Consider the following 25,439-nt stretch of genomic DNA (forward strand, 5'->3'; position numbering starts at 1 on the left):
CATATTTTCACGCCTCTTTGGAAGCCAGTGCTGATGCTGTCAGAGGAGGCAGGAGCAGTGAGAAACTTCCAGGCTGACAGAAAGCCCAAAACTGAGGTGCCAACTACCCAGCTACCACTGAAAGGATCTGCTGAGGGTTGATGGTGAAGAAGAGGGAGAACGTGGGAGTTTGTTCAGTTTTGAGAAAGGTAGGCTTCCATTACCCTGGAAATCGTGACTCAGATGTTTTCGTGACCACAGCTTGCATTACTCCCAGGAAACTCTCAGATGCTGAACTCACAGTTTAGTTACATCAGTGACTCAGAAGTGTGAAGATTCATATTTTAGCACTTGGCAATCAGAGGCAGCATTAAGCCATTTAAAACTGAATGCTGATGAAAATGAAGAACTTACAAGTGTTTCTGACCATGGACATGCATTAAGATCACAATTTGAGACAAATTGTTTAATTGTTCTCCGTCATTTATTTTGGGTAACATTTCATGGATAAAATAAGCCTACTGCTCTAAGAAAGACCTTTATTTAATACTGCCAGGAAAATATAAATTTATTTTTGCTTTGCCTTATGTGTTACTGTATAAAAGAGAAATCATCTCCATGAACAATCTTGTACCCTAGACAGCCTTTCTTGACAGGAAGATCCCTAAATGATGCCAAAGATGACGTTTTCTATCTCTTTTAGAATACCTTTTGAAAAGATAGTCTTCTATATATCACAGCATGAACTAATTCTGCCCCAACTGCCTATCAAGAATGAAAACATAAAAATTATTTGTATTAATTTCCAAATGCTGTAATTATATTGTAACTGCAAACCATTATTTGCTGATTTCAACTATTTTTTAAAATATCAGTTTTTCAAGTCTTGTGGTTAAGTGGAGATTTTTTTCCCCATTTGCTCTTTGTAACGAAATAACTTTTCTTGTTTTTTTAAAGATAGCTTGGAATCATGAATGTGAAAAAGTTAAAAAAAGAAACATTCCTGCTAGGTTTGTAAATATGTTTGTGTTTATGCGCTGGGGAGAAATGTCTGCCTATACATGAATGTTATGGCTTAAGGTCAACATCCTTTGTCAACTATTCTTGAGTCACTGGCTGAAAACATGAATGCCAATTACAAATTAGTTTCTTCAGTGGCTCATTAGCGGGAACTAATTTAAAACAATAATTTATGCAGAACTGTCTATTTACCTGGTACTTTGCAATGGATAAAGCATGATCCTATAAAGCTCATCCTTTTGCCTTGAGGTGTTAAGATCTAACGCATCTTATTAACTGGGAGAAGGTAGCACAAAGTGGCATATGGCCTTTTAGCTGGGGTGATTTATGGTGACACACTCCAAATGAGCAAAGAGAGCTTCCAGTTTCTCTGTGACTACTGTAGCTTTTCTGAACTGTACATAGGTATCTGAACGGAATAAAGCAGTCTCTAATTTACAAATGACAGTTGTGAGATGAATTCCAAATAGATGGTGACATTAAATGAGAACAGCGGATCTGCAGTTGTTCCACTGCTTGTGCTAGAGTGAGAGATGGAAAAAACCCCATAGAGATGCCTTTCTTCAAAATGGGAGAATTTCCATTATCCCCTCCTACTGCTGCAGGTCCCCAAAGAGACTAAAATCTCTGTGCAAGCAGAATTCTAGGTAAGATTGGGTAAAATCCTGGGGATGGCCAAGAGAGGTACTCCATTATGGTGTTTTCTGAGAATGCAAGTTGCAAGTCCCTGAGTCAAGAACATCAGAGCAGAGTTTGCAATGACAGGCTTTCCCCAACACCCCGCAGTTTCGCATGACACTGCTGGCAGCACCCACCTCCAACCCCACTCCTAAATGACGTGTCGTCATATCATGCTGCAGTTCACCATCATACATACCTTGTCACTGTTTACAGAACGGCGCTGCAAAGTAGATCAGTAAAACTGTTCCACCTAACAATAAACGTGTTTGCATTGCTTTTCACCTGGATCCCACATGACTGTAGAGGAATAACTGAAATACAAAGACAGGAACAGCCTCCAGCAACCAAAAGAAGTTACAATTTTAAAGCTGGTTGTGCCACCAAAAATAGCATCTTGTGAAGCCACAGAGAGGATCCATGTGAAATTTCTGTACTTGCACCTTTACCAATTTTCCTAACATAGGAAAGTCTTTGATGTCGGCTCTGTTATTGGTAATAATGAGTGCTCTGTGCCAAACTTGCAAGTGTCTTGGCAGAAATGCATGCCTAAGAAGAAAAGTTCTTAATTTGATTTTTCAAGCAGGGTAGAGACTGGTTTGCAGTCTCTTACATCAAGAGCCCAAACATCTTCTGTCAGAAAAGATATCCTCACTTATGCCCCGTAGCTACAGCTGACAGGATCAGAAATGCTGTTTTTTAATTAAAAATGCTACCTCTAAATACAGTTTGCAGTGTATATTCTTGGTGAGAAGCACTTCTCACCTTGTGAACTTTCAGATGCTGTACTGCTGATCAAAAGATTTCAGGCTTTCTCTGATGCCGTGTTTATGTGGGCTAAGGAAAAGTGCTCTGGTTTCCACAGAAAGGTTTTGCTGGTGCGGCTTTGCTGGCTTGGAGTTGAAAAACCCATGGTGGCGTGAGGCTTGAAAATGAAAGAACAAAACTCCTAACCTTTTGCAATCATAGCTTATTCATTTTGATGTGGGAAGCTATGCCCATAGAGGAACTACCTTAGAAGCATTATCGACACATTATCTATCTTCTGTATTTGAAAACTGTCAGTCACATTCTGCATTGCCTACATCTAGTGTGCCCATAGGAGAAACCTAGTAGCAGATTAATTCACAGAGTCACAACACATGATTTCACGACGAGTCTGCATGGGACTTTGAGCAACCTGGCCTACAGGGAGGTGTCCCTGTCTATAGCAGGTGGTTGGAATGAGATGATCTTAACGGTCCCTTCCAACCCAAACCATTCTATGAGTCAGGTTGGTCTCTTCTCACTGGTGAAAGGATGAAGGGAAATGGCTTCAAGTTGTGCCGGGGGGGAGGGAGGGGGGTTAGGTGGGATATCAGGAAAAATTTCTTTACAGAAAGGGTGGTTAAGCACTGGAATAGGCTCCCCAGGGAGTTGGTTGACTCACCAACCCTGGACGTGTTTAAAAACCGTTTGGATGAGGTGCTCAGGGACATGATTTAGCAGAGGGTTGTTAGAGAATATGGCTAAGTTGCAGTTGGACTTGCTGATCCTTAAGGTCTTTTCCAACCTGAGCAGTTGAGCAGTTCTACGATTCTATCAATCAGGATGGGTCATTACTCAGCTCCCCAGATCAAATTCATTCTCTCTTTTATACATGGAAGACTGAACTCTTACTAAAAGACTGTTTTGTGAAGTACTTTGGCTAAAAAAAGCTGAGTTTCCATTGAAGGATTTATTGTACACTTCTACCAATTAGTATTTTCAAGGGTAAACAAGCTCAAAGTTTTGGCAAAGGTCATGGCTTTGACCTAATAACAATCAGCCTGGCTTTATCTTGTTCTGCAGTTTATATTGTTACTTACACCTGTTATACCTGTGGGTGTGAAATGCCACAACATGAAAGTACTCACGTTTTACAGCCTCCTTCACTTACTTTCCATAGTTGTATACATCTGTTTCAAGATAATATACCCAAAATGTTTTGAACCAAAATATACAGATGAGGGTACCTTATTTTAAAGCCAGGCTCAAAGCACTTCTTCAAGCCTGACAAACAAAAGTTTTTCTCCTTAAATTTTCCTTGATTTCATTACATGTACAGCAATCCACCAGCAGAGAATATGCATAAATAAAATTAGGTTACTATCATTTTTTTTTCCCCCTCCAGGGATCTCTAATTTGATGCGTCTCCACTGCAATAAAACTCTTACCTCCTTCCACCTGGAATAGTTCAGTCCAGACCCCTGGCCTGCTCTAGGGTACAAAGTCCTGAGTGAAACTGACAGTGAGAGGCTCTAAACCCCTTCATTTTGCAGTGGTTGTGAGCACAAAACCATTCAACATGGCCAGTAGTCCTCTAACATCTTCCACAACTGTTATGAGATAGGGGGGAAAGATAAGTCACAGAAGACTAGAAAAGGATCACAGAACATTTCAGCTTACCACATTCATAAATATCAGGGGACAAGTCCTCAGAAGCCCTTGCCATGCACACAGTGACTGTGTGTGACTTTGCACTGTGACTGCTCACCCCCAAAACAGATTAAACTCAGATGTTCATCCACATCTGTGCTGCTGTGAGTCCATTCCCAAACTGACAGGCATTAAGGCAGTAGAGGCAACAATGGCAGTGCTGGGCATATCTCATCCAGCTGTTCTCACCAGGGTGAGAGTGGAGATGGCACAAGATAGGAAAGAAAGGTTTATGTATGAGAAAGCTTAGAGGGCAAGCCAAACACAAGGGTAAAAATAGTTCTCTCATCCATAAGAAACTGAAAAATCATAATAGAAATAGTTTCAGTGACTTTACTGCAACATCTGTCACATTTGATAGTTTTCTAAAAGGTTACACTGTCCATTTTTTTCTTGTAGAAACCCAAGCAACAGCTTTCATGTAAAAAATACAGAAAGTATCTCTGTGGTTGCAGGGAAAACCATGACAGCACAATCCACAGCTGTTCAAATCACAAGAACATATCACGGCATGAAAAAGCCATGCAGTTTTATAGCAATCTCATGACTCTGGGAGGCAAAACTTAAGTCGTTTAGTGCTTGGCATTGGTACTATGCTGCCTCCACTGCAGCTTTGCTTAACAATGTGAACTTGCCTTCAGTCCCTTTGAATGTGTGCGCCACTAGCAAGATATAATTCCTGACATTGCCAAACACCTTTTTCCTTTTCCATGATGCTGCTTTTCTTAGCTTTTTCACTCAGTTTGTAACTTAAAGCAGACAATAAGATGCTCATAAGCACTGCAGCCCTTTCCCAAGAGCAGGCTATCAATTTGCATGAAAGCAAAAAAAAGAGGACTCATCAAATTGTCATCGCATCTGCACAGAGCTTAAAAAAAAAAAAAAAGTGTTTTCCTTCTCTTTTTATTCCTTTTATTTTTTATGGAGGTTTTCCCTGAAGCCTCAGCTCTCATACACTGTTCAGCTGTTGCTGTGTTTCTTACGGAGGCCCTGTGGATTACAGGGGTCCCTTTCTTGCTGAGACTCTCTGTCACTGGCAGAAAGATAGAAAGCTTCCAAATGTTACTGCATGCTGCATTATTTCTCTTTTTCTCATCCATCATGTGTTTTCAGTTATGTGTGTATGTTGTTTCTTTGAGACTCTTCTAAAAGCTTTTAAACTTCTCAAGCTTTCAATCAAACACTGAGCTGAACATTGTACAGACCTCGATTCTGACAGATCCCAAAGAAAAGGGACAGAGCTGTTTGTAGCAATCAGGAGCCCACGTACATGAGCATGCACGCAGACACACCATGGGAAGCTTTGCGGGAGGAAAGACTGCAGGAAGGACCCATGCAAGCTGAAATTTTCACAAACGTACAGTACCTTTCCTGCAACTTTGGTTTCACAGTTTGTCACTTCTAATATTAGTAAATGACCACAGAATGGCAACCAATGTTTTTGAGAAGAGAATATTTGAACTTCTATGCATATATCATGAGGAATTAATCTACATGAATCCCAGCCCTTTTCTAAGGGAGTAGGCACTGCTGTCCATCAAATGAACTGTGGTGTATGCTTATTGTAGTAACATCGTATTTTTCTGCCAACAGCCTGTCATTTCTTTTTCTTCCTACTTTGCAGACGGCTGGTACAGAAATCTGCAATTCAGTGACTGTCCTAGATTCATCCGCTGCTGCACTGTTAAATCACACATTTGATGGAAAAAGACAGTCTAAGTGTTCAGTTCAGCTATGAAGGCTCAGACACCAGATCCAGCTGTTTCCATGCAGCACGTTTTGACAGATGATACAAGCTTCAGACAAATAACAAAAACAAAAACATCTCCCAGTGCTGCAGTGCATTTGACTAGAAACATTTTTAAAAGCATAACTTTTTAATTGAAGAAATGATTCAAAACTTTAAAATCTTAAGCTTGCTTTGAAAGATATGGGAACTATCTGCTCCTTTTCTGCAAAGCAACGATGGATCTCTTGCCACCATCTTCTTTATTGCCACCACTTAAAGGTCTGATTCCAGCAGCAGCTTTTACAGAGCAGCTCACTCTCCTCACAGTCAGAGAGACTGGGGCTACACTGTGTCTCTCTCAGAACTATTCTGGAATAAACACTGTGAAAATTAACATCTCTACAAACTTTTCCAGAGCACATTTTCTCTAGTTGTAAACCTTTCCTTTCTATCACAACCAACAGCTACACTTTCGAAGCTACAGAAATATAATAGGTGCAGGGAAAATAACATGCCTGTGCAGACCTTGTCACTACCACTATCATTTCACTGGGAAAACTGCACAACACATTTCCAAATCAGAGCCTTACTTAACCACATATGGGTTTGATTTGTAATCAGAGCATCCAGTCAGCTGTTTAGAAATGGCAACATTTGTAATAAAATGCTCTCCTTCGTTTGCCATTCAAAGCCAGTCTAGGAAATGAATGAAAAGAATGAAATGTTGCTTGAAACACTTTTACAAGCACTGCTTCAAACCCAGCCAGAATGACCCTTACTGTATTACACTGATTTGATCATTGCCGCCCTTACAGGCGTTGCTGCCAGGAGGGATATTGCAGTTCTGCAAACCTGCCCTGGAAGGGCTGATAGCCTAAACAACTCAGGGGAAGATGTTAATCAGACTCCTTCCAGAGAAGTCAGAAGCTGGAGGCCCTGGCTGCTGCTTTGACTCCTGCTTCCCTCTGGCTTTCTTCACTGAATGCTTGCAGCTTTCCTTAAGTCCCCATTACTCCAGAGGGAAAGTGTTGAATGCAGTACTGGCTGCAGAAACAAGCACACGCTCTGGCAGAGGTGAGCCCAAAGGAGCCTGGCCCTGCCTGACAGTGGACCCCAGGAGCACTCAGTGCTGTAATAAATAATGCAGGGCAAGTAGAGAGGAGGCATGAGACGTGGGAAATGTGATATCTCAGTTCTGAGGCCCAGGTGGACCAACTTGGCAGTCTTGGATAGAAACAGAATAAGTGTGAGAAATCACTCATCCTTAATAAATACTATCTTCATAGGCCTTGCTGGTTGTGAGAAGCATTCAGCTTCAGCAAGTCATTGAAAACAAAATGTGCATTTTTTCACTTCAGAGGATTTAGGATTTGATTAAGTACAGAAAGAGGGAGCTCAGCAAGTAAAAGGACTAGACTCTCACTTCAGGGAATTCAGGTCAAGCCCTCTGCGAAATGAGTTCATGTCTCATCTCTGCATCTCCAGTAGATACTAACCCACATCACAAAACCACTGTAAAGGATTTGGCACAATATGGCATGTCTGAGGATCCTTGTTCAGAAAGGCGAGGAGGGATGAAAAAGGCTTGGCCTGCATTAGCTGAGGACTGTATTGCCCCTCAGCTGAAAAAGCCAATCTGGGAAGTCCAGATAAGAAGGGCTGGATAACTTCAACCTGGAATCATATCTTTAAGTCAGAGACCATCTGAGTTTTATTTTACACTTGAAATTAAACCCCTTCCTATCTTTCTAGAGATGGCAGCATTAAAGAGGAAGACCGAGATGCCCTGCATGGCTTTGTCTCTCAGAGCAAAGGGATGATAAGGGAAATCAAGCCAACATGAACATGCCATAGGCCATGTCCAGCTGAGATCCAGTCAGCTGTGTTCAAGTCCTCTTGCTGCACTGTGGCACAGTGACCACACTGCAGCTACCAGACAGGCTCACAAAATCACACACCATGCTGAATACACAGCTTTGTGCAGCACTTGGAAAAGCAAAGGCAAATCAACAAACTTGTATACTGAGTGCACTTAAATTAAAATATGTAAATGATGCAGTACTCGTGGGGGACCCAGAAAAATCTGTTTTTTCCTTCTCTTTCAAAGTTTATTTTATTTGTCTCTCCTCCCAGTCTCCTCAGGTTGTGGCAGGCTTGTGGCAGCTGCATCTTAAACTTACCTGGGAATATCTAGAATTACCATGAGCACAGACATGCTCACAGTGTGTGGCAAAACTCACTTTTGAGTAAGATGTGATCACAGAATCATAGACTTGCAGGGATTGGAAGGGGTCTCTGGAGACCACCTAGGCCAAACCTCCATGCTAAAGTAAGTTGTCTAGGACAGGTTGCATAGGAAAGTATCCAGCTTAGTTTTGAATATCACTGGAGAAGGTAGCTCCACAACCTCTCTAAGCAGCTTGTTCCAGTGCTCTGTCACCCTCACAGTAAAGAAGCTCTTTCTCATGTTCAAATGGAACTTTCTATGTTCCAGTTTGTGTCCATTACCCCTTGTTTTGTTGCTGGACATCACTGAAAAGAGCTTGGCTTCCCCTCCCATTCTCCTCTCATCTTATCAGTCCCGGGTCCCTCAGCAGCTCCTCATAAAGAAGGTGCTCCAGGCCCCCCATCATCTTTGTGGCCCTCCACTATGCTCTCTCTAGAAGTTCTCGTCTTTCTCAGACTGAGGAGCCCAGAACTGGACACACTATTCCAGACGTGACCTCACCAGGACAAGGTAGAGGAGAAGGATTACACTCCTCAGTCTGCTGGCCTTGCTTTTTTTAATGTACTCCTGAATACCATCCATGGGCTTTCTTGGCCATAGAGGCACACTGTTGGCTCACAGCCCATCTATTGTCCACCAGGACACCCAAGTCCTTTTCTGAAGAGCTTCTCTCCAACAGATCACTCCCTAACCTGTACTGATGCACACAGTTATTCCTCCCTATGTGTAGGACTCTAAGCTTGCCCTTGTTGAACCTTATAAGGTTCCTCTTTGCCCAAGCCTCCAGCCTGTCCAGGTCTCACTGAATGGCAGCACAGCTTTCCGGTGCATCATCTACTTCTTTCAGCTTTGTATCCTCAGAAAACTTGCTGAGAGTGGATGCTATCCCTTTATCCTGATCACTGATGAAGATGTTGAACGAGATCAGACCCAGTACCACCGCCTGGAGCACACTGCTACTTACAGGCCTCCAACTAGACTCAGCTGCTAGTAGCAATCCTCTGAGCATTGCCACTCAGTCAGCTCTGAGTTCACCTATTTTGCAATCAAAAATGTGAACAATGGTTCTGAAGATATTTATTAGTTTCCTTGTCAACCTCCCCACAATTTGTAGTTTAGGGCTATTATACAACACAAATTTACACTAAATTATCAAGGTTGTGTTTAATTCACACTTGTAATGGTATTTCTAACTTGAAATGCTGCAGTTCCCTGCTTATTAATGTAAATGTTATTAAACACATTACTACCACGGGTTGTTTTAAAGAGACATTCTAAACTGTTGAAAAAGATCAACAGTAACAAACATCACTGTGAATTAAAGCAAAGCACACACAACTTTAAGTTAAAAAAAAAGAGTCCATATTTTCCCTCATTTGATAACTACCTATGTTTGGTGTACTAATGCAATCAAAGAATGTTCTCGACCATTGGACTGACTCAGAAAGATTCTATAAGTATACCCTTTTTTCTTATCATAAGAACAGTATCAACCAGTGGATATTCTTCTAAGTAAACATTAGTAAACAGTTCTTCAAAAATATATTTACAGTACTGCTTCAAAAACACTTGGCATTTCTAAGAGTATTGCTATTGAATTCAGTTTTCAATTTTCTGAAGAGTTGCAGAACGATTTGTTGGCTTGACAGCATACTTCTCTTTGCACCCTTCTTATTTAATCCTGACTGTTTTTACAAGGTCTGACTTCAAAGTACTTATACTCATTCACTCCTACAAAGGTCCATGTAATTGTGTTTTAAAGTTCTGCTACAACTGCATAGATTAACTGAGATGCATTTGCACTGACAGCCAGTTTGACACACTCAGCAATTTTGGAGGGCTCAGTCTTCACAGTGTAATCTAAGCCATGATGAATAAAAATAAAACAGATATGCAATTGCTATGGAGTAACCATCTCACGTAGGAAAGGTTGTGAGTTTGGATGTTTGTGAGAAGTGTTTGCTTAAAAATAACCATTAGTTTACTTCACTGTGAAAATAAGCCAGCACATATATTTTTTTTTCAGGTAACATGAATTTTCTCGGGCCTTATAACTTGGTCACCTCTGAAGGTCACCATCTGAAGTCTTGCTGATTAAAGTATCTCATTGAACTCCTATATGCAGGATACAGAGCAGATTCATGTGTTAACTTAAAAAAAAAAATCATATGCAGCTGGCCCTGAGCTTCAGCACTTCATAATTTTGACTGTAAACGTTTTACTGACTTCTTCACAATTATGAACAGGTTTACCTTACAGATGTGAGGATGTGCAGATGCCCTCTAGTGGAGTGTTTCTGCGAAATTTCTGCAGCCGTGCCCTGAAGATGTTGCCAAATTGGAGACCACCTGCCTTCCTCTGCAATGCCATGCACAAGGGAGATAAAACACGGTGCAGACAGAAAACAGAGGATGCTATGTATAGCTTCAACTCTGAGTAAAGTCAGGTTGAGGCATGATATTGAATCAGACAGCTCTCTTTCAGACATACTGCACTTTTAACCTTCATGGAATAAAAAAATACCTCCAACTTAACCAAATGTGACATAATCTCCAGGTCCTCAGAAAGGTTGCATTTCCCTGTGAGTCTTATTCTTCCTTGACAATTATTTGTCTTCTTTGCCTACCCATTCCCTTCCAACACTGACCTCTTTTCCATGACAGGGCAGCTCATGAGAAGCAACCTCCAATAAGGGGTGGCCATCAGCTGACAGAGTGCATTGACTCCGTCAAGAACGGGGAACAAGAGATTCTCCCCTGTGAAAAAGGGTCTGAAGAGAGTTTCAAGTAATATCAATCAGCCAAAACATCAGCAAAACGTTGGGAGCTAAAAGAAGGGAGCTGGATGGCAATTTTCCCACAGGGCTTTGTTATAGGTCAGCCCATGGTGAGGTTATTATCTGGCTTTGTTTTCTCATATAGCAGCTGAAAATATAATAATAGCTAAGTACAAGTGATCGATATATCTGATCCTAGCAGTATAAAGCAGATAGTACTTTACAGTTCTAGCTATAAAGGCATACCTGATGTGTTCACTCAATATTTAACTTGTTACCACTCTATGATAGTGGAAAGAAGCTAAAAAATCCTGCCCTCCACACTTCACCTACTGCAAGCAGGTGCCACTCACAAGAACATGCATGTTCAGGAAGCAGATTTCCCCGCCCTTACAGAGGAATCACCTTAAGACTCCTGGAAAATATTACTATATTTAGCAACCTCAGACAAAAAAGGAAGGACAAAAAAACAAAAACCAAAAAACAACAGTCTATCTTCGATCCTGCCACACCTCCTGTGTTTCTTATCCTGTCTTGTCAATCCCAGCCACAGGAAGAACTTCTCTTGCAAGCACAGCTGTAGCAGTTAAAGAAGTTACTGCAGTTGGAGGCTCTTCAAATTAGCCTGACTCAGTTTGCATTGTGAAACAGAGGAGGACTGCTAATGCAGCTGATTATTCAAATTCTGCACAGGGTTTTAATGAACAGATGGTGCAGTACATCAGTCTTATACTACATTAGGTGGCTTTGTAAGAGCACTCTTAACTATAGTCTTAAACTATAAACCTTATCACTAGCTGTAACTAGATTAGATATAACTAGATTGGCAGTTTAGATTACATTTTTTTAACTGATGTTGTTTGTTCCCAGTGTACTTGAAAGATCTAAACACTGCTCTTTTTTTTCCACCTACAATACAATCATTTCTGGAGCACTTACAGTAAAAGTAAAGAGAGCTATTCACATCTGAATCCTGGATTGAGAATCAGGAGTCTGTCCAGTCTGGTATATTGTTACATTATCAGTCAATCAACAGTGCCATTTAAATTGGGAATGTAAAATCTTTTATAGATAACCACTAAAGGTTTGCATAACACCTAACACAATGATTGGTGCCACTAGCATTATCAAACAATAAATAAGAATTATAGAAGAAGAGCCAAGTCACAAGAGTGTGTGTGAGGTATTATCAAAGCCAGAATAAGCCTCTGAGGAGCTTTTTGATGGGAAAGGCCTTCAGATCAATATAAACGATATAGATGAATTGCAAATGTTGTTTTCCTTGAAAGCAGCATCTCTTGAGAACTGAGCAAATGCTGTGTTCCTGATACCTTCAAGACTTTAAAACCATGTCCTGGGCAATTTGGTCTGAGCATACCAAAACAAGATAAGGGAATGAAGAGAACCTACATGGATTTAAGATTTGCTCTGTCTCTTTCTGGGAATGAATCATTACAGATGACCAACACATGGAGAGGGGAGGACAAAGGCCCCTGAGGTTGTCAGACACTCAAGGAATGGTGTTATGAAAGCAGACATCTTATAAATAATTATTAAAAAAATCTGTTCCGTTCTTTCACACTGACCCCAGGTGGGCAAGCCAGCCCCTTAAAGATGGTCTTTCTCTGCTCAGTCAAAAATAGTAAGAAAATGAAGCATTTGACAAAGAATCTGCACGCATTTGCAAAATACATTTTTCAAGGCTAACCCAAAGTAACTGCTTAATAAAGTATCTAAGTATATAAGCTTCAAACCACTTGCCTGCAATTGTTATTATATAGAAAGTTCATTAGCTCTTCCACATTTTGCCATTTACAACTATTTCTCTAGTAAGATTTCTGAGAAAGGATCAAGAGGGAAAACCACACAAGTGCTTATCACAGCAAGGCAAGAAGCTTTGCTGTAAACAGATTTACAACACTAGTTGTGATTGTGTTTGTATACTTCTAGTTGTGAGATCCACCTTTCGTTATTTCAGTTACAATTTCAAACCTGTTCAGTAAACCTCTGTCTCTCTGCCATCAACAGACATCAAAGCTACTCACTACACAGAAGGATGAACATTATCAGGGTGAAAAAAGGACATCCTGATCATTTGTCTGGTTGGTGTTAGTAGTACCTACTGTATTTTTTTCATTTTGATATTAATTTCATAAAGGTGCTTTTCCTTTTTTTCTATAAACTCCATTTCTCTTCTGCATTCCTACACAGACTTTCTCCAGCTACCCCACACATTTCTCTCATGCACTCATTGTATGTACCAGCCTCGGTGAATAGAACTGTATTCAGGCCAAGAAATTCTGCCAGGTCCAATACCACCAGTCATGTAGTGCTGCATACCCTCTAGCAAATAAAAACACAATGTTTGCAACCATGGCATGGCTTATCTAGAAGCACTAACACAGCACTAGTTTGAGGGGAGCAATTTGCAGGGACTAAAGTTAGGGCTAGTTAACAGCAAATAGGATTTTTCCTGCTTCAGGTTATGCTCTCAGGCTTTTAGACAAGACACTAATTTTCAGAATTGCAGACAAGTAATTTTAAGCAGTTCCTATTCCTTGGTCTCCCATTGGGTATAGCTACAAGCAAGATGCAGGGTTATGAAGAGATAGCTGTGCTGCCTTTAGACATGTTAACTTAGGCACCAGTAGCCATGTAAGCACAGCAGCATGCAGCTCAATACAGGGCTAATTTGCCCTGCTGCTTGTTTAACACCAGCTTGAATAATTCCACAGTGATTTGCAGTAGCCATACCCAATTTCAACATCAGTTTCAGCCAGCTACAGCTTTCCCTCCTGTAATTGAGTTGCATACCCTCCATGTGCACTTCAGATTTAATGGTTATGGGCTCTTATTTATGGTGAAACAATCTGTTTGGATGTGGAAGGGGATTAAAATTTCTGTTCTTTGGGCATTTTAGGGACTGCCAAGGAGAGTGAGAAATTATCAGTATTAATCTAATTAGCAAGTAAAACTATTGCATAACAGTAACTCCAGCCCATATTCAGTTATTTGCCTCATCTGCAATGTCCAGCTCTGAGACCAGAGGGGTTTAATCCTGCAGGCTAAACCCATGTACCACTCCAGACAAGAAATATCTGTAAGAACCATGAAAAACTGTAAAGAGTTCTTAAATGAAGGGGAAAAAAATGAATAAGAGTTTTTTTTGTCTATCAGACAAACTCAGGACCAGGGCACTGGGAAAAGCTATGTCCGTCAGCAGGTTGTGTGCTGTTTATGGGATTGCCCTTACTGCATCCAGCCTCAGGAGTACAAGAGACTGGGAGGGAAGAGCAATACCTCCTCTAAAGGGAATGGCCACTACAAAAAAAATTAAGAAGTGAAGATGACTCAGACTGAAAAGTCAGAATGAAGCAGAATTCAGAAGGGCAAAACCACCACAGAGCCCATCAAGCGAGTAATGCAACCACATGTCAGAGCCAGAGGCAACTTCACGGCCACCAGCTCAACTGACTGCCTCAGGACTCATGCAAAGAGCCAGATGCTGTGTCTGGGAATCCATCTTCCACGGGTCGGCATCAGGGTCCCAGGACTGTCATCTTGAGAAGAGGAGCAGCAAGTACAATACAGTGACATAAAGCAAAAGTTGAACTGGACTGTATTTGGTTTTGTCTTTTTTTTTTTTTTGTACTGCACTGAGTTATATATAAAACACCTATTTCTGACATGCTTTTGCCTTGCCACTTGTCTGTCTTTGCTTATAGTAAGAAAAAGAAAAGCCTTTCAACAAATATTAAGAATGGGCCCCAATTACGTTTCCCAGCACTCACTGCCTCAGGCTTCAGAGCCCAAGGAAACCATCCCCATGTTCTCCTTTGCAAAACAAACCCTCAGATCACAGGATGATGAGGCAAACAAACCCCTCCCTGCCCTGCAATAGAGATAGGCCAAAAAAAAAAAAAAAACAAAAAACAACCCACATAAACATTTACCAAGTGTTCCGCCTTGCACTTCTTAGATAAGGCAAAAAGACTCTGAGCCATTCTTGATTTCAGTAATCAAGAACTCAGCCAATGACAATTAAAAAAAAAATCTACCTCAAAGGCAATACCCATTCTTGGAGGCATGTTCATCTGGGAAGAACAAACTTTGAACAGTCAAGTAAAAAATGCCACATTATTTACAACTAAAACAAAAACGTAACAGAGTGATCAACTCCAAAATCTTTGCTTGTTATTTTAACAGAATCACAACTCAAGGGTGAACTCAAAGCTGACCTTACAAATGACTCAGTCTTGTCACCATGCTTCTCTCTATCACAGTAAAACGTACAACTCCTGAAGCATTTCCAGGGATGAAATTTGGATTCAAAATTGGGAAATTCAGACATTTTGTAGATCTGTAACATCTGGTATAGGGAAACAGCTGCGTTGTGTAATCTTCAGCTATTTTTTCAGGCTATTTTTACATTGGTTGGTGACAGTGATGTCTGAAGATGTGACTCAGCATTCCAGTGAAAGAAATGCAGGATATCTTGCATGAATGCAGGAAACATCACATGCCTGGGATTTGGGCAAAATTTATTCATGTGCCACACCTGGGCTACAAAGATTGCTTCCTGGAACAACCTGGCTAATCGTCTTTGCATAAAGTAAAATGTTGCTTACCCATAATTACACACATAATTTTGCTGCCTTGTGGGAACACATAAGGTGTGTATATATACACTACACCAGACTTAAAGTAGAACTGCAGAAAAGGAAACTTTTGTATATGATGCCCTAGAGCAGCTCCATCCAGCAGGTGGTACAACAGGCAGTGGTCTTTGCTTGAGAATCCCACAGGAGGAGAGATCCTTGTGTCCAAAATAGAAATCTTCATCCTAGATGCAAGAAGTGTTTTTGCTTCAGTATCCCCATAAGGAACCCCTCAAGTGACTATGAAGCAGCAGGCTGAATCAGACTAGATCAGAGATGATGTGGCAACAGCGACAGCGCCGCCTGCTCAGTAACTCCCAGAGCTGATGTCTCAGGGTGGCAGCGAGTTGCACTGCACAGCCAGGGCTGGCTGTACTATTATCTAATTTATGGAACATGCTGTAGGCAAGCACGTCTGTACCTGGGATCAACAACATGAGCAGAAGTTGCACAAAAAGCCTGCTGAAACTTTAAAACAGACAATAAAGACAGAATTCACCAACAGGCTAAATATTCTGTTGTCATTAGGTAGAGTGTACACTGATTAAAAAAAAATAATCCATGAATTCAGTTAGGCTGTATGATTTATATTCCTTGTAATTGTGCCATACTGCTAATGCATTTAATTGCTGAGACATTACTTGTGAAGATAGATGCTTTCTACTATTTAGATATAGTTACAAAATAATTCCAGCTTTCACAGATTCAAAAACATTAATCAGATTGTTTATGGAAAAAATTAAGAAACTAAGAGCTTTTTGTAAAGAATTATGAAACTGAGAGATCACCTGACTGCCCTCCTGTTTATCCATACAAAACAAACATACAAAATAAAACAACAAAAAGCCTTAAAATCATCTGATGTAGTCTGAGTGCTTTAAAAAGCAAAACCAAGAGAACTCAAAACAATTACAAAGATAAATCTGAAAAACCTGAAAAAAAGAAATTGCTTGAAAATATATTTCCATCCATCTTAACACTGAATCATTTATTTTACTGCAGTCACAATAAGAGAGACAAAGATACTGATATCTTTTCTGTTGATACTCCTTCAAACTCTTTGTATTTCTGCACAAAGATGAGTTAGGACCACGGTGGAGTTGATCTCAACATGAACTTCTAATGAATCACCTACACAAATTCGTTCTAACAAGTTGTGTCCCAGCTCCCAAAAGCAAAACTGCATCAGCAATTCTGGTCTCAGTATGAAATAGGTCCTGCATAACCATGAATAAAGTAAAGACTACATCTTGCTCTGCAGATAATGTAACTCAAGATTGAGAATGCCTGATCCAGCAGTGTCAGGTGATCTGCTCATGAACGTGCTCAGCGCCAGTGGAAACAGGAACACACCCTTTGCACCAAGGCTGTCAAAGCATGGCTATGTATCTGCATTGAAGTAACTGCACTGCATATCTTCCTTGTGCTTTCTTACACAAAATTAGATTAAAACAATAGTGATGCATAGTCTAATTCTCTAGTCACATCTCTATTTTGAGGACATTTTGCTCAGTGAACAAGAAGAATCTAATTCATTCATTTCTTCAGGTTCTAAGCACAGAGCTATTCACTTTCAAGAAGTGAAGGATTCTTAGTCTTTGTGAAATCCAGGCATGCTTCTTCAAGATATTTAAAAGCTACGGTTTGCAATTATGAATTTTCCTTCTAACAATCAAGACTCAGAGATGCTTCAGCTGAGTCCTGAAACACATTCACATGGAATCTACCACAAGGCCCATTTGAAATGGCAAGGTGCACTAAATACTGTTTAGTAAATGCTAAACATATTCTCATGTAAATATTCTCATATTTAGTAAATTAGTAAATACTGTTTATCATAGAAGACACGTGCTTAGCTAAGCAGCAGAGCAAACACTTATTAAAAATAAACAGAATTGTAGAAATCAATTTTGATGTTAATCCATAAATGGAACTAAGTGTATCACAATAAATTATTGGGAATAATAAGTTGAGCACAAGCTTAAGAAAGTCGATCATATGACATACAATTTGTTCAACAATTTTAAGTTGAGCATGATCTAATTTCAAAGATTGATTCACATCTTTACTTTATCTCCTACTTGGTGCTCTCTTTGCTCTTTTTTCAAGTTAATTCCACATTTTTAACAGTGTTCAATTGCGTTATACATTACAGATTTAGCACAAATCTCACAGTACCTGGCATTGTCTTCATATGTCAAATTTCCAGGACCGAGTGATCATCTAGACACCTCAGTACTCTTTTATCTAGAAAAAAAGAAGAGATTGTTTCCACTCCTCAGTACAGAAACTAAATCTTGCCATGACCCTATGTATAATTAACAAATGTACAGTTAAAAGAGTGGCATGGCTAGGATTGTATTTTGCAGATTTATAGTTCAAAAGGTTATCACAGTGGAAAGAGACAATAAAAAACAAAATGTTCAACCATGTCCTAGGCTCGCAGTAGAAAATTCCAAAAGAAAGGATCTCCAGAAAGAGACCCTTCCCAAATGGCAGTCAGCCCTTAAATGGGGTCTAGGAGAGGTACAACCAGGCTCCACCCCTTCTGGTCACACACCTGAATCGCCTTCACCTGTGCTCCCATGGCTGATTCAATGCTTGCCTCAGGTGGTCAATCAGTGCTTCAGGCCGTGACTCAACAGCTCCCATACACCCTAAAAGTACTCTAATTTACTATTATGCAAAATCTAATGATTTGGATAACTTAAGTCATGCTTTTTGAATGCTGGGAAATATAAAATAAACTTCACTAGTGGCAGTTTTTTAGATAGCCCACTGGATTTGTTTTAGCTCCCAAGAGATAAAAATGCATTAGCTTCCAATGACTTATCAGAATCATACTGAAATAAATCCAATTAATTTCTTTAAAGACTCAGCTTTCAATCAGAATGTAAAATAAAACTATCCTTTATTCCGTCTATGGATCTTAATTAGCAACCATTCCTTTCTGTCATCTTAAAGAGTACTACCACTATGTCACTTAAAAATTAAGTATTCATCTTTAAAAACACAGTTAAATTTTTCATATCTTAAATAATTTTAACTTTTAATGATGGAAGCTGGAAAGTTTCCCTGTAATTCTTACAATTATGTCACTGATGGGCTGCATCCCTGACTGGTACCAAAATATAACAACGGTTTCAAATCAAGACTAAACTATTAAATTAGGTGGAAGTGAACAGCTTCCAAGCTGCAGAGAACAGAAAATATAATAGAGGACAAAAAGGAGACAAGTATATTGTTTGGGAGTGAACTGCCTGCAAACAGTGGATTGGTGTTAAATCCTGAACTTTAGTGAGCGGGTGATGAGCTGGGTTCATCTAACACCAACAAACATGATATAGCTGCAGGGCATTTCACCCTGGTTAAATATCAGATGAATTAAAGGCTATTGCTAGCAGCTGTGATGAATGTCACTGGGATGCCATCTGATTGCTCTTGAGTTTTATGAGTGAAGTACGTCGGCTCCTTTGTTAAGGTCAGCATGTATTTCTAATGGTTCATCTGCAGGGCTTTGCTGAAGGCACCAGTGAGAACACAGGTGCTGGAAAATGTCTGTTTCATGCAGTGTGGACTGGAAAAAGCAGGACTGAATAGTGTGAGGAGGAACTTTTGCATCAACATGTTTGCAGTCTGGAAGCAGGACTCACAGTTAAGGACATAAATTGACATTTGTGATGGGACAAACCAAAACAGACATTTTTAAAAAACTTGCATAAACAAATAACTTTCTTTGAGTTACCAGCTGATGAAATTCAGAGACACTTGCACAAATTTTATATAAATGTATTTAAAAAGAATCTCAGACTATGAAAGGACCAAGCTTTGAATGTTTTTTGCTGCTGATTTCTGAGATGGTGATTCAGAGAGGGGATTATGCACCATTTAACCGTCCTCGTTTAGTTTGGGGGATTATCTAAATTAATCTCAGTGCTCATACTCCTCTGTTCTTCTTTTCTACAGTGAAGTCTGGACTGCATAGCACTGTGAAATTTCAGCTCACTCTCTTTCTCACCCATTCTCAGATCTTCCTCCTTCAGTTTGTCTCTACAGAGTCCTATCAGGAAAAATTCCTTTATTGTGATCAATAGTTGTATCAGTTGTATACCAAAATAAATACCTTAAAGCATCTTACTTTTCCTTAGCAAATAAATAAATAGCTAGATGCATTACTTCCCTGGCAACTCCCATTTACTTTTAAAATTATTTTTTAAATAATAATACATAGATCTTTTTAATGAGATGAACCCAGTAACAGAAAAACATGTTCTCTTTAATTCTCCTATCTTGCTACTAATTGTATCCTAACCATCTCTTGAGATAATAGGACAATCTTTGTCTATACCCAAAAGTAACTCTAATTGTGAATATGGAACAGGTAAGTTTAGACCATCTGGAACTCATATTAATCAGATGAACTCACACTTGCCAAAGTCTATCATGAAGAAAGTGATGGTAACCTGGTCACACTCAGAGGAGAGCTACTATACACATATTACTGGTTATCTCATTAAGGCTAACATTTTTGGGATGCCTGTGGCTTTCTGAAAATCATTCTTGCTGCACTGGTGGACTCCAATACTCTCAGACGTGTTCCATGCTCTCAGATCATTCCACATATGCTCCCGAGTGGTGAATCCCGAGTGGTGGAACATGTTGAAAAGTCAAAGATTCTTCTCTGCATGCATGTAGTGATTAGCTCTCTGGCCAAGTGACTACTGATTGCTGCCAAAGTGAACACTGACCACTCCACATGATGGTTAATGTTGCCATGTGGACATTAGAAATTTTAACTTAAGTCCCTTTAACTTCCTTTTGCCTTAGTGTTAACTCTGTCTAACGTGAGGAGGTCTAAGAACAGAATGGATATTTATTTGGAGCTTCTCAAGGTATGGGTATAAAAATCAATGCAATATCATTGTCTCTCTGTCCCTTCCTGAGAAGAATGGAAGGTTATCTCACAGAGATTTGAAAACAAAATCATCAAATCAACCATTTAAAACAACAACTCCAGGCAACACTACAGGCTTGGGGCAGAGTTGCTGGAAGACTGTGTGGAAGAAATGTACCTGGGTTTGTACCTCAGCTGAACATGAGCCAGCAGTGTGCCCATGTGGCCAAGAAAGCCAATGGCATCCTAGCTTATATTAGAAATAGTCTTGCCAGCAGGAGCAGAGAAGTAATCATCTCTTTGTACTCAGCCCTGGTGAGGCCGCATCTTGGATACTGTGCTCAGTTTTGCACCCCTCACTACAAGAAGGACTTTGAGGTTCTGAAGCACGTCCAGGGAAGGGCAATGAACCTGGTGAGGGATCTGGAGCACAAGCCTTATGAGGAGAGGATGATGGAACTGGGATTGCTTATCTGGAGAAGAGAAGGCTCAGGGAAGACATTATTGCTCTCATTAACTGCCTGAAAGGAGGTTGTGGCAACTCCAGCCAAAGAGTAGAATATGTAAATCATGTTTTTAATCTCTTTGGGTAGTCATAAGAGCACAACTCACAAGAGCTATCAAGCTTTCCCTATACTTTTTCTTAATTGCTGCGCTGCCTTAAAGTTATGTCACTTTCAATTTTTGTCTCTTAGCACTGGCTATCACCAGTAGATATTGCATCCAATTTTTATCTTTGGTTCTAGTTCGCCTCTGATAAGAAAATCCTTGAAGAAATTTTTGTGACTTTGAAATAATTTGATTTATTTTTCCGTGTGTAAAATATGTTTTTCTTATTGAGAGAACAATGAAAAACATGGAACAGTAAAGTCAACATTTTCAAAAGTAAGCTCTAGTTTTTGATGTTTAAATTTGTGCACACTCAAATGCAGGTTTTTCAAAGCTATTTGTCCACTGTAGCACTGAGAACAACAGCAGCTACCCAAATCCTGCAGTCTAGAATTTCCCTCTTCTAGTCCTGCAATTCACGCAGAACGATGCCCTCATCCTACAGATATATAACAAGTATGTTATTAATACACGTTTTAGGACAGAGCTTCTTGGATCAAAAGATCGCTGTTTCACTGTTTTGCTGCCAAATTAAGAACATACATGCATATTTTGCTACATGGTGCATTCTCGAAACAGCATTGTTAAGTATCTGCTTTTGGGTGCCTAAATTGATGGACCATCTAACCGCAGAAAGCACAAACAAAAGGACTGCTCATGGAGCTAATTACAGAGCTACTATGAAGTACCTGAAATTATTTGGGAAGTAGGTATGTACGATCTGTGGGTTACCAAAGATTTTTTAGAAATGGTCCTGTACAAGAAACTCTAGGCTTGTTTTCCTTGCAAGCTCTATTTAGAATAAAAATGCTCTTGCAGTAAATGCAACTGATGTTACAACATACAATATTTATGTTGCAAAGGGCAGAGAAGGTTGTCTGTGTGATGTCAGGTTGGCCAAGGGAAGCTAACACAGTGTGGCAGAAGCTGAGAGAAGTGACAAGATCTGAATTTTGTCTGTATAATCATGGAGTCTTAGAATCACAGATCGGTTTGGGTTGGAAGAGAACATTTAAGACCATCTAGTTCCAACCCTCTACTATAGGCAGGGACACCTCCCACTAGACCAGGTTGCTCAAAGCCCCAGCCAGCTTGGTCTCGAGTCCCTCCAGGAAGGGGGGCTTCCACAGCCTCTCTGAGCAACCTGTTCCAGTGTCTCACCATCCTCACAGTCAAAAATTTCTTCCTAATATCTAGTCTAAATCTACCCTCTTCCAGTTTAAAACCATTTCCCCGTGTCCTGTCGCTACCTGTCCTTATAAAAATAATGTCAAGTTGTGCTCATTAGCTCTTCATAGTAGGTCCACAATGTGCTGCATCTGAATGTTTATCTGAATGTCATGTTCAACTTTATGAAATAGGTTAGAGCTAGATTATTAGATAAGATCAATATCAGCAGATGCAGAACACTGTTATGGTGCAAAGAAGGAATCTCTTATTAACAACACTTCTAAATTTAGTAAGAAAGCTTTCCCTTTTCTGAGCGCAGGTCACTACCAAACAAATAAACAAAAAAACAAAATCAAAACCAAACCAAACCACAACAAAACAAATATAATACTGATCAGAGAAGTCCCAAGAATACCACAGGTAGCTAGACATATACCTATATAAATAGGTAAACTTACATCTGAAATGAAAAGAATGAAATTCTGACTCAGTTAAATTCAATAGCAAAACTTCTGATAATTTCTTTTGCACTAACTTTTCATTTGTCTTTATTCAGTTGCATTTGATGTACAGTAAAGGAAAAAATGATGAGCACAAAAAGAAGGGAAGGAGAAAAACAGTGAACTCCCATACTACACAAATATCCGTGTACAATAAAGTTTTTAAACAGGCAACACCAGAGCAGAAGCTAAACTTGAAGCACACCTAAAACTCCAGATGAAACAGAAGAACTTTTGGCTTTCCCACAGGATACCTCACTCTTTGGAATTAGATGGAGGAATATTAAGGTTCTCTATGTCAGGAATCAATATGGGTTAATTCACCATGCACTGTGCATAGCTGTGAGGAGATGCTGGAGTGCAAATATGGAAGAGTAATGCAAATAGACTGGCACAGCTAATCAGTATGATGCTGGTGCAAGAGACACTGGAAAAAACCTTCTAAGAAGAGAAAGCAATCAAATGTCAAATGACTTCACCATTTGATGATGGTTACTTCAAGGAAGCTGTCTGCAGAAATGGGAGTGGGGAGAGACGCATATCAAAACAAAAGTTTTGTTTTGATAAACAATCAATCTAAATCAATCTAGTCTCTAAAAAAGGCAAGGTACAGGGCTGAGTTTTACAGTGTATTCATCATTGGCCTTATTCTGTCCCACTGAAACTATCTAAAAATGTTATTGATTCAGCAGAAACAGCTGCAACAAAAGTGAATACTTATGAAAATACAATTCTTACAGGAAATGCAACTTAAATACTGCGAGGGCAGTATGAGTCTTTAATCAAAAAGCAAGGGGTAACACCCTCTTTTCTTACTGCCAGCAAATTATTTCTGAAAAGGAACTAATGCTTGGAAATAAGTAATCATAGTAAATCAGCACATTTGCTAGTCCAGACAAAAAAAAAAAAAAAAAAAAAAAAGAAAAATGGTTTTCTATGTTGTCTGACTGTAAATTCTTGAGACAATTACAGCAGTTTGCTATTTGTATGGAGAAAGTGTGGCTAGGAAGAAAAGAAAAAAGGCTTCCTCTCCAGAGAACACCTGTTCTGAGAAGCTCTGATAAATTGAATATGCATAGCACAGGAGAGGCACTTGCAAAGTGTTAAGTAAATCACCTAACAAGTAACAAGGGAGGTGGGAAGAGGAAGAGCGGAAGGATACAAGACAGACAGACTGCAGGATAAATTAAAGCATACACAGAATGCCATAATGAATATGTACATCAATATTTAAGCTACTTAATCTTTCTGCATTGGAAGCATGCATTTTTTTCACAGTTCCCAGATGCAAATAATGATTTTGATTAAGTTTCCCACAATGCCAACTTGATTGAAATGATAAAATATCTTTTATTTTAATGCCAATTTATTTCAGATCCAAAGCCATTACATTTTCTGTCTTTTCACATTTGTAACTTTTCAGAATTTCCTTGTCAAATTTCAGTATTTCATTCTGATTATATTACATCCACGCAGGAAGCATTTTAAAATGGTAAACTTTTCAATTAAATGAAAATTCAGTTTGTTGAACAAATAATCTTCCTACCTACAGCAGCATTTGGAAAAAGTCAGAACACCCACCATAATACAGCCTAAGTTCATTTTATTATCATAAAACGTTATGCATACTCCCTTAATTTTGTGGATGATAAAAATCACATGTTAAAATGAGACAAGACATGAACAAGACTGATTTAAACATGGTTGAGCTCACGCCTGAGATGCCCTAATAACTTGCTATCAACCAAAAGAAGAGATCTGCTTTCCTCTTGCTTCACCAATAGCAGTATCTCCCAACCTCACATCACCTCTCCCAGCCTTACAATCCCACTGTCTGGCAGCAGACCTGGAGCTAATTTGATTCACAAATTAAACAGTAAACTATTAATACTTTCACTGCATAATTTTCTGTTGGTTCAGTGAGTTCAATCACTGCAGCATGGGTTCAAAGGAACACCAGAGTTTGTACAGGGAAAGGAAAGGGAGCAAAGAGGTCAGCTTTGGTTGGCATTATGCTACTTCAATATTTGGTGCCATTTTTGGCTCTTGCAGTCATTAATTGCTGTGGTTTATTAAAAGAGAACTCAATTCTAGAATTAGTTTTCTTTCGTTAATATCCTCAGCATTTCCAACTCCTGTTAATCTCAGCAGGAGCAAAGAGCAGTCAGCCCTGGAAAGGCTGGGCAATTGGTGATTACACACACGAAACTGTCCTCTGACAGTTAGCAGCGAAGATGCCAATGGAAGAACACCACTCAAAGCATTCTAAGTCCATGTACATGCTATTTGTCCCACACTTAAATGTCTGTGGCATTTGCATGTCATTTTAAAAAAGTAATATCTGTGCTTTTTACAAAAGCAGATATGATTTGTTTTTGTTGTAGTGTGCTTGTGCTCTGCTTAGAGGAACTGTAGCCAAACTGAGGTTTATCACTAAGTTCTCTTAAGTGCAGTGGGTAGGCCAAAATTTTCACATATAACACCTGTATTTAGCACCAAATTGACATGGAGGGCTACGTGACAGCAGGATTGCACTAGAAATTTTTGCTGGTAAAGTAGTTGGTTGCACAGAGTCGGTAAGAGGTGTGATTTTAGTGCATCACTAAAGTCAGCACGAGTGCTAGCAAAGACAATTAAAAAAATGCTTCTTGCCTGTAAAAGTTTATTTAATTCTGGGAATTGATACAAATGTCATGAAAAAAAGTGTTTTACTTATACATGTAAAGGTGGACATCCACAGTG

The 25,439-nt window shown here is 39.6% G+C and overlaps 1 long non-coding RNA gene across 1 annotated transcript; it reads right to left on the bottom strand.

The window, feature by feature from the left end:
* Nucleotides 1-14,565: 14,565 nt before the first annotated feature.
* Nucleotides 14,566-18,035, bottom strand: LOC125696044 (uncharacterized). The gene is made up of 3 exons (XR_007378171.1): nucleotides 17,953-18,035; nucleotides 17,703-17,771; nucleotides 14,566-15,709 (listed from the first exon to the last, which is right to left on the bottom strand). It is a non-coding gene; the product is annotated as an uncharacterized LOC125696044 (long non-coding RNA).
* Nucleotides 18,036-25,439: the final 7,404 nt, after the last annotated feature.

The sequence above is a fragment of the Lagopus muta genome, chromosome 7 (genome assembly GCF_023343835.1).
Source record: "Lagopus muta isolate bLagMut1 chromosome 7, bLagMut1 primary, whole genome shotgun sequence".
Taxonomy (NCBI): domain Eukaryota; kingdom Metazoa; phylum Chordata; class Aves; order Galliformes; family Phasianidae; genus Lagopus; species Lagopus muta.